The sequence below is a fragment of the Rhinoderma darwinii genome, chromosome 1 (assembly GCF_050947455.1).
Source record: "Rhinoderma darwinii isolate aRhiDar2 chromosome 1, aRhiDar2.hap1, whole genome shotgun sequence".
Classification (NCBI taxonomy): domain Eukaryota; kingdom Metazoa; phylum Chordata; class Amphibia; order Anura; family Rhinodermatidae; genus Rhinoderma; species Rhinoderma darwinii.
In genome coordinates, this window is record NC_134687.1 from 651,547,610 (window position 1) to 651,558,720 (window position 11,111).

The window sequence follows — 11,111 nt, forward strand, 5'->3', positions numbered from 1 at the left end:
TATGTAACCTGCAGCGTTGCTGTGAACACGCGGTGGAGCCGCAGAGGATTCTGGGAACAATGTCGTTTTTCTTGCGGAACTAGACTTTCCCATTGAACTTAATGGGGAAATTCTGCAACAAATGCGCAGCGAATCCACGGTATAAATCCGATATCCTGCGTGCTTATAATCCGCACCGCAGGTTAACCCCTTAACCACCAGGACAGTTTCTATTCCCCCCCCCCCTGTCTTCTCAGATCTATAACTTTCTTGCTTTTCTGACAGTTCCGCGGTGTGATGGTTAGATTCTGCGGGATGAGTTGTAGATTTTCAGGACGTCCTATAAAATATCACATAATGTCACTGCAACCTCAAAACTTCTATGTGGGGGAAAATGTGAAAATCTGTGATTTTTCCTCCAATGTATTTTTTTGGTAAAAACATCCTGATAACTTTATTCTTCCGTCAATACGATTACGGAGATAGCAAATTTCTATCGTTTTTCATGATGTGCGACATTTACAAAGAAAAAACTTAATTCTTAAAAAAAAATAATTGTTTTGTGTCACCAAATTGGCAGAACTTTTTTTTTATTTTTCAGTCGATGGAACGGAGTGGGGGATTGATGTTTTTTGTGGGACAAACTCTACCATGTCTTGTGAGATGTGAGCAATGTCTCCCCAGTATCCACCATGTGTCAGGTTGTCTCTATGTGGAGAACAGGGGACCCCCGACCCGCCTGGTGAGGTGATAACTACATCCAGGTGGAGAATGAATGGAGAGGTGACCACACGTGTGCACGACTCTCTCCATTCACTTGTATATGAGTTCCAGAAACAGCCGAGCACGGCCAGAGGTGGAGCCGCATCTATCAGACATTTCTGGCATATACTGAGGGAAAATGTCCATGTTGGGAATACCCCTTTATTCCATGTGGTGACGGCTCTGAGAAGATGTTTCTCTGAATGATCAATAAGTGAGGTTCTGCATGTCACACATGATGTTGTCGCCTGTATGATTTCCATCTTCTCCTTTCTTCATAAAGACGTCTGCAGTACTAGATCCTCCAGTTCCTCCAGTTTTCTCATCTTCTCCTCCACAACGTTCTTTCTCCTGAATGACCCAACAAGGATGGACAAGGACAGGAATGAGATGAGCAGAAGAATATTAGACTTCACCTTGGAGATCATCTACCTGTTGAGCGGAGAGGTAAACTTTTCCACATTATAGAACAAGTCCCACATAGGGAAGGGACAATACATAATAGGAAGTAATAGGAAGAATCCAGTGTCCTGTATAACAGTGTCCAGACCTTCCAAGTGACGTCAAGAAGCCCACAGCAGAAAAGCTGAAGATCAGCCACCAATATGGTCAGTTATGTGTCATGTCACCACTGCAGCAATAGTAATGTTGTAGAGCAATGAGAATGACCAGGAACCAGGAGGATCAGGATGACATCTATATAGAAACATTGAAGATGACGGCTGGAGAAGAGCACATGGTCCATCTAGTCCCCCAATATTATTTCCTTTTTAGTTTTGGCCTCGTTCTATTTCCTCAATGTCTTTTTGTAGGTGAGGTCTCCAGTATTACAGATGTGGGGTCACTAGAACTCTATACAGCGGGGTCACAATCTCCCTCTTGCTACTGAGGGGAGATTACTGTGTTCAGTTCTCTAAGTGTCTCTCTTTATACACAGGAGTACAAAATAGTGAAGAAGACATTGGGTGACTGTATGACTCCCATCATCCATGAGTCAGGAGGATGGAGCAGTAGTCAGAGCCCCATTACAGAGCCTCCCCCTCACTCCCGGATACACGAGAAGAAGATCTTAGAACTGATCTACAAGATGACTGAGCTGCTGACTGGAGAGGTGACACTGCTGGGAATGCTGGGAAATTCTACAGTAACAGCACTGGAGGTGTCTGGGTGATGACTGTATTATTGTGTGTGTCAGGTTCCTATAAGGTGTCAGGATGTCACTGTCTATTTCTCCATGGAGGAGTGGGAGTATCTAGAAGGGCACAAGGATTTGTACGAGGAGGTCATGATGGAGAACTACCGGCCGCGCACATCACAAGGTGAGAAGAGACAGATATGTGTTTGGCATTACTGTGGGCACAGGCTGGACTGGCGGCCATGTTGAAGTCTTAATAGCGTCATGTGCAGTACATATACACGTGTGTACATTTACATGTAATGTAGGAGCTCCACAACTTTGTCTCTTAACATCATGTTAAATCCTTACGTTTCCTGTATGCTTACAATAAATCCAGAGCGCTCCACTCATCAGACAGATTATAAAAAAGTGTCCTTTGGTACAAATGAAGCCAAGAGCAATACACTGTACGAGCGCAGTAAAGCGAGGTGTACCGTCCTCGGCTTCATGTGTCTAACTCTCTGACCCATCGAAGCATGGACTCCACAAGACCTCTGAAGGTTCCTGTGGTATCTAGTCCCATGACCTTAGCAGAATATCCTCCAAGTCCTGTAAGTTGTGAGGTGCGGCCTCCATGGATCGGACTTGTTTTTCCTCAGGTCAAGGAAACAATTTTATACAACGGCAGTGCAGGGAGCCATTGACACCCGACCATCTACTCTGGTCTCAACTTTAAGCCTGCGGCTTTCAAGGCACAGGGACCTCGACACCGGTAGTGAGAACCTCAACTTTGTAATTTCGGCTCTGATCAGTAAACATAGAAGTGAAGAGAGGTGTCTGATATATAGACAGATATACAGTAGTCATGTATTCAGTCACTTTGTGTCTCCTACAGATGGATCCATTAGGATAAATCCACCAGAGAGATGTCCCAGTCCTCTGTATTCCCAGGACTGTCCAGAGGAAAATCACAATGTCCCAGAGAATCATCAGGTAGATGAAGCTAAGCCCTATACCAGATCTATATAGGGGGGGGTGTGGAGCTTTTTGGTCCTGCGGTCATAGATGTGGTCATAGATTTTGGTGGTTTCGTATGTTGATCTGTTAGATTCTTCGCATTCTCTGCTGTATTGTACTGAATTGTTACATATGTGAAATCAGGGGGAAGATCTGACTAATAATAAAGTGGAGGATGAAGAAGAAGAAGAGCGGGTGAGGGGCGATCACCCGTGTAACAGTGAAGTGGAGGAGGAAATTCCAGGAAGTGTTACCACAGGTAAGTAATAATGACATTAGAAAGTGAATTGGGAGGTTTGTTAAGGTGGAGTTCCTCCTTAGTTCTACATTACAGTAACACTTCAGACAATGTGTTATACATGGTGCAGGACCAGAGGGAGCTGTGACTGCACATAGAAGTTCTCTACAAGGTGTTATATGACTCCGGTCATGCACTAGGCTTTGTATCAGATTTTGGGGAGCGCCAGCTATGGTTGGGCGATTATGATTTAAATCAAAATCACGATTATATGAACATGTAACCGCAATTACGGTTAATGGACAATTTTTAGGCCACATCCCCTTTTGCATGCCACGCCATTGGATATAGATCCCCTTAGCCTGCTGTGTATAATACATCCCCCGATAGCTGCCCCTACACAGTATAATATTCTCATTCAGCACCAATAATGCCTAATAAAAACATTTAATATACATACTTGCCTAACCCCATTGCAAAGACGAGTGGAGGAAATCCCTCTGCTCCTCTGGTTTGTGTTGCTCTGCGTATTAATAAATATTAAAAAAAGCAAATGTTAAAAAAAGTATTTATTTAGCATCATAAGATACATTTTATTGCCCCGACATTACATAAAAATAAAAAAACGACACATATTAGGTATCTACACGACCAAATAACCGAAAGAATTAATTTAAATCGCTTTTTCATATATTTTAGCTGCAAAAATAAATTGGGTAACTTGTAACTTTTTTCAACCACGAAAACTCGCAAAAAAAATATTAAAAATTCTCCCGCATTATATAAGGCTTCATACACCGTATGTGTATGAGGCCTTGTTTTATGCGGGAGAATTTTTAATGCAAGGCAAAAATGAAAAAAATATATATCTGGTCATTAAGGCCTTTTTATGCCTTGTCATTAAGGGGTTGAAGGCCCCATGTTGTAATGCCTGTTATACCTTCGATATATCTTAACCCCTTCCCGCTGCAGCAATTTTTCAGTTTTTTATTTGTTTTTTCTCCCCACCCGGCCATAACTTTAGTTTTCCGCCGATATAGCCGTATGAGGGCTTGATTTTGTGGCGTTGTAGTTTGAACGGCCCCATTTATTGAACCAAATAATAGTACAACTGGGAAACCGGTAAAAATGTATTTGTGGGCTGAAATGTGGAAAAAAAACTAATTTTTGGGGGTCTTGTTCACCGTGCGGTAAAAACAACATGTTCTTTTTAGTCTATGGAACAATACGATTACGGTGATAATAAATTGATATCTTATATATATATATATATATATATATATATATATATATATATATATATATATATATTTATTTTACTACTTAAAAAAAAAAACTGAGTATTTTGAAGACTTTATTTTGCTGTGTTTTACTTCTTTTTAGTAGTTTCCCTAGGGGTTTTGCCGATCGTCTGATCGTTTGCAGAACATACTGCGATACTTATGTATTGCAGTATACTGTGTTTTTTACCGCCTACTATTTAAGCCCTGCCAAAGGGCAGAAAGATGGCAGACCTCATTAGGCCCCTAGGCTGCTATGACAACCATCGGCATCGCGGATGGGGGGGGGGTGGTGAAGGGGCCCCCTTCCCCCTTTTTCTAACGGGTTAGATGTCTCTATTGAATGTAGCATCTAAGGGTTAAACGAGTGGGATCGGACTTAACTCTGGTCCCTCTCGTTGCAATGAAGTGTGGGCCGTGATATGCAGCGAATCGCACTAAAACAAGGTCTTTAAATATCCTTGTAGTCTTGGGGTGTATGGAGACATTGCGGTTGAGTTGCAGTTGAAACCACACCCAAAAAATGCTCTAAAGAGGCTCTGTCACCAGATTTTGCAACCCCTATCTGCTATTGCAGCAGATAGGCGCTGCAATGTAGATTACAGTAACGTTTTTATTTTTAAAAAACGAGCATTTTTGGCCAAGTTATAACCATTTTTGTATTTATTCAAATGAGGCTTGCAAAAGTACAACTGGGCGTGTTGAAAAGTAAAAGTACAACTGGGCGTGTATTATGTGTGTTACATCTGGGCGTGTTTACTTCTTTTACTAGCTGGGCGTTCTGATGAGAAGTATCATCCACTTCTCTTCAGAACGCCCAGCTTCTGGCAGTGCAGATCTGTGACGTCACTCACAGGTCCTGCATCGTGTCGGCACCAGAGGCTACAGTTGATTCTGCATCAGCAGGTAAGTAGCTACATCGACTTACCTGCAAACGCCGATGCTGCTGCAGAATCATCTGTAGCCTCTGGTGCCGATGTGTCCTCGCTCGTCTGACACGATGCAGGACCTGTGAGTGACGACACAGCGTGATCTCTTGAGAACACGGCTGTGTCTGCACTGCCAGAAGCTGGGCGTTCTGAAGAGAAGTGGATGATACTTCTATACACTACGCCCAGCTAGTAAAAGTAGTAAACACGCCCCGATGTACGCACATAATACACGCCCACTTGGACTTTTACTTTTCAACACGCCCAGTTGTACTTTTGCAAGCCTCATTTGCATAAATACGAAAATGGTCATAACTTGGCCAAAAATGCTCGTTTTTAAAAAATAAAAACGTTACTGTAATCTACATTGCAGCGCCTATCTGCTGCAATAGCAGATAGGGGTTGCAAAATCTGGTGACAGAGCCTCTTTAAAAAATACGTATTCGTTTTGCAATTTACTCCGGTTTTCTATGCGGGTCACAATTGAGCGCAGCATCTAAGGGGTTAAATGGGTGTAATCAAAATGAGTATTGCACAACAGACACCCGCTGAGTATGGAGCGTGCTCAGCCCGTGAGCGTGCCCCATACCTCCCTTTAACGCTTCTCTCGTATTAGTCCAAAAATTTTACGTCCCTGGAAAACCCCTTTTAATATGAGTCTGGGGATAAGAATTGAGAAACTATTAGAAAACACACAAGATCCCCATGACAACTCTGCGCACAAGTCACAAATGGACATGTTGTCTTCAGGAAATTTCTGTAGTACCTTAGGCTTCAATAACAAGCAATCAGATCTCCGCTGTAATCTACTGTTCACTAAATAGCTATTTTGGAACGTCTGCTTTATATGGACACTAACTTTTCAAACAACTTATGGTAAACTAATAGTATACCTGATACATATCAACTTTGTCATTTACTTATGGTTAAAATGTAGACGTTTTATCCATTAAACTTTTATGTGAAGTTAGGGCCACTGGGTGAGAGGCACATGGACGCTGCTGCTTATCGAAGTCTATGGAGAGGCTAGGGGAAGCAGGAGAAAGCAGGAGCATAAAGACATAAACACTGTTGCCAATAGAAGTGTTTGAAGGGGGAGGGGTAGAAGAAACAGAGAGAGGAGACATAGGCTGCTGGTAAGAGTTTTATATTTCACCCCAGTGCTGGATTTTCCGCTGCACTGCTCCTTACTGCTGTATAATATCCTCCATGCTGCTGCAGCTTCTAAGGGTGTGCTACAGAGAGATAGTGGACCACGATGGCTCTCTGCTCTGTGTGTGCAGTGCATACAAGACATGATAGCAGTTAGGCTCCACCCACTACCTCAGGGAAAAACTGAAAATTATAGTTATAACTTGCAGAGGGAAGACTGCTAAACGAATGCCATATACAAGTCATGTAATGAGAAAGTGTTATTTCTCCTGCACGCATATATGGCAGATTATTCTGAAAAGTCGTCCAAATTTTGGTACATTTTAAGAAATTTTCAAGTGGGTTGGTTTAACCCCTTAAAGACACGGCCAATTTTGGCCTTGAGGACAGAGCAATTTTTTTAGATTTCCCTCTTTGCATCTCAACGCTCATAACTCTTTTTTTTATTTTTTTTGGTACAAATACATTATCGTTTAATTTCTATAAATTTTTGTTTTGGCGAAAATGCAGAAAAAAAGCAGTTCTGCAGCGGTTTTAATATTTATTTTTTTTACACCATACACCGATCATCATAAATAATGTTAAACATTTGTTGTACAGGTTGTTACGGTCGTGGCGATACCAAATATACCAAATATGTCTATATTTCATGTTTTGGGACTTAAACTTTTTAAAATATATTTATTATACAAAAAAATGTGTTTCTGTGTATTTTTTTTACTTTTTATTTATTTATCATTAATTTTTTTTTTTACATTCATGTAACTTTTTTTTTAATCCCATAAAGGGATTTATCATTTTGATTTTGATTTTGTAACTGTAATGTACTGGCATAGATCTATATGCCCGTACATTAGCCTGTGTACTGATTGTACACAGGCAGTTGTTAGGGCATACCTCAGTATGCCCTAACAACAAGAAATATGTTCAGACAGCCCTGGGGTCCTTCAATGGACCCTGGGCTGTCTGGCCATATGAGTTGTGGGCTTTGATCGTGTCACGGTTATCTTCTGTGACGCGATCAAAGTGCAGCCCCCTCTCCTTGAACGCTGCGATCAGCTTTCATCGTGGCGTTCAAAGGGTTAACGGCGGAGAGAAGATGTTTCTCTCCTCTCCGCTGTCAGAGCGGGGCCGTGGCTGTGTATTACAGCCGTTGCCCCGCTCTCGATCGCGCGCACAGACGGCTATCACACAGGCGAGAATTCTCGTCCTGTGTCGGCAACCAGTTAAAGATGTGGTGTGTTGTTTTTTTTTTTTCGGTTTTTTTTATATTGGATTAAAAACCCCAGAACCTAACAGATTATTAGGAAGCACCTATTTTATCCAGTTGCTGACTTCCCATAGACTATAAACGTCCTGGTGGTCCACACCAATGTCTGCAAGAACGTTTGAAAAGTCCAGCAGAGTTTCACATATACGCCTTTTCCACTCCATCAGAGTTAAATATATCACAAAGTTTATTACACAATATCGAAGCCCTCTATGTTCTGAGATAAACAAGACCAAATAAAAATAGGTCGGCAGAGGAATAGAACAATAATTTGCTATTAAATTATCACATGGCTAAAACTAGAATGAGGCCACTTCATCAAGTCCACCTTATTAGTACTTAATAGGACCTTTTTTCCCTCTTGGAATAGCCTGAGTTTACTGCACTATTGAGTCCGTCAAAACTAGGGAACCCTGTCACAACGGTGACAAACTTACACCTTTAGCAACGTTTCCGTCACCATTGTGATCAATGGTGATGCAAACGGAAGCGGGGGTTTCTGTTTGCCTTTCCATTAAGGGGTTATCCCGACGGAAACCCTCAGCGGAAGGGTAACGCTGATGTGAACAGACCCTAAGTGTAATGATATTACAATGTACTGTAAACCTTTATTACAGATTCTGATTGATAACCTCACTCTGTCTATTCCACTACATCCTAAAGTGCTTCTATAAAATTGAAATCTGGTGACTGATCAGCCATTAGGATATTCAGACCTCATTGTCATGTCCATGAATTTAGCCTGAGATGTGTGCTTTGTGTCATGACATATTATCTTCTTAAATGTAGACTGTGGCCAAGATTAGATTGTCAGTAGCATTATTAAGTTAAGTTGTATGTCAAATTAGTATTGAAGGGCCAAATGTGTTGACAGAAGACCGGCTTCATTACCAGACAAGGTTCCTGCTTTTCAAAAAAAAATTTTATCAAGTCAATTTTATAAAAGTGGAGGACTGGGTGTAGTGTTAAACAAAGCGTTTATAAGGCTGGAATCATACATATAGTTTTTGAGGCAGGTTTTTGAGCTGCAACCAGGAGTGGATTCAAAAGGCACGGCTAAAACTTCTACGTCTTGCTTGATCCCCCTTCTGGCTTTGGCTCAGATCACTGCATGTGTGTTTCCAGCCTGATATAAATGTTATGAGTTTGTCAACTTATGTGTTTTGAAACAAAATCATAAATTGCATTTTTAATCCTAACAGAAAATCCCAGTAAGAAGTCTGAGGGAAATTTCATGTTCTCGATAAATGATAAAGTAGAAGATGAAGATATCATGCAGCAGTCTTCAGGAGAAAACCTCATTACCCTTAATGTACATCCAGGACTTCACAGTACAGATTTATCATATAATTCCCCAAATCACGAGGTGCAGTCTCCTGACCAATCACAGATTGTTACCCCAAGTACAGCTCAGAAAGGGGGTAAAAGATTTAAATGTGGTAAACGGGTCACAAAAAACTCAGGTCTTTGTACAAACAGAAGAATTCAAACAGGAGAGAAGCCGTATTCATGTTCAGAATGTGGAAAATGTTTTGCACATAAAAAACTTCTTGTTACACATGAGAGAATTCACACAGGAGAGAAGCCATATTCATGTTCAGAATGTGGGAAATGTTTTACAGATAAATCAAGTCATGTTAGACATGAGAGAATTCACACAGGAGAGAAGCCATATTCATGTCCAGAATGTGGGAAATGTTTTACAGATAAATCAAGTCATGTTAGACATGAGAGAAGTCACACAGGCGTGAAGCCGTATTCATGTTCAGAATGTGGGAAATGTTTTACAGATAAATCACATCTTGTTACACATGAGAGAATTCACACAGGAGAGAAACCATATTCATGTTCGAAATGTGGGAAATGTTTTAGAGATAAATCAAGTCATGTTAGACATGAGAGAATTCACGAAAGAGAGAAGCCATATTCATGTTCAGAATGTTTGAAATGTTTTACAGATAAATCACATCTTGTTATACATGAGAGAAGTCACACCGGGGAGAAGCCGTATTCATGTTCAGAATGTGGGAAATGTTTTACAGACAAATCACATCTTGTTATACATGAGAGAATTCACACAGGAGAGAAACCATATTCATGTTCAGAATGTGGGAAATGTTTTACAGATAAATCAAGTCTTGTTAGACATGAGAGAATTCACACAGGAGAAAAGCCATATTCATGTTCAGAATGTGGGAAATGTTTTAGAGATAAATCAAATCTAGTTACACATGAGAGAAGTCACACAGGGGAGAAGCCGTATTCATGTTCAGAATGTGGGAAATGTTTTGCACATAAATCACGTCTTGTTACACATGAGAGAAGTTACACAGGAGAGAAGCCGTATTCATGTTCAGAATGTGGGAAATGTTATAAGAATAAATGCAAACTTAGGGCTCATCAGAGAAACTACACAGGAGAGAAGCCATTTTGATTTTCTTTATGTGGAAGATTTTTTTAGAAAGAAATCAAATTTTGGAACTCCTCAGAGTAGAAACCATATTCTCATTTAGAGTGTGGGAAATGCTATAAGAGCAGAAAAAGATTTTGAACACATCAGATTATTCACAGACATTAACCCCTTCCCGCTCCTGGACGTACTATTAGGTCATGGCAGCTGTATCGTTCGTGCTCCATGACCTAATAGTACGTCTCGGGAGTAACGGCCGTTTCGGCCGTCCTCCCGACACATACAGGAGCTGTGACAGCTGCTGTCTTGTTCAGCAGCTGTCACAGCTCCTACAGCGGGGACCGATCGCTGTGTCCCCGCTGATTAACCCCTTAAAAGCCGCGTTCTATAGAGATCGCGGCTTTTTAGGGGTTAAGCTGCCATCTCCGGCCTGCTACGCGATAGCGGCCGGCGATGGTGACTATGGCAACCGGACACCAAACAATGGCGTCCGGCTATGCCATAGACGGAAGCCTAGTGGGTCCTGACAACTATGCTTGCTGTCAGTGAGTAGCTGACAGTTCTAATACACTGCACTACGCATGTAGTGCAGTGTATTAGAATTGCGATCAGGGCCTCCTGTCCTCAAGTCCCCTAGTGGGACAAAGTAATACAGTAAAAAAAAAAATGTGTAAAAATAAGAAAATAAAAGTTTTAAAAGTATTAAAAGTAAAAATCCCCCTTTTTCCCTTATCAGTCATTTATTATTAATAAAAATATATAAACAAACAAATAAACTATACATAATTGGTATCGCCGCATCCGTAACGGCCTGAACTACAAAGTTATTTCATTATTTATCCCGCACGGTGAACGCCGTAAAAGAAAATAATAATAAACCGAACCACAATCACAATTGTTTGGTCACTTCACCTCCCAAAAAATGGAATAAAAAGAGATCACAAAGTCTCATGTACC

At 41.1% G+C, this 11,111-nt stretch overlaps 1 pseudogene; it reads left to right on the forward strand.

The window, feature by feature from the left end:
- The first annotated feature begins 3,007 nt into the window (after nucleotides 1-3,007).
- Nucleotides 3,008-10,478, forward strand: LOC142668046 (uncharacterized; annotated as a pseudogene).
- The last annotated feature ends 633 nt before the right edge of the window (nucleotides 10,479-11,111 follow it).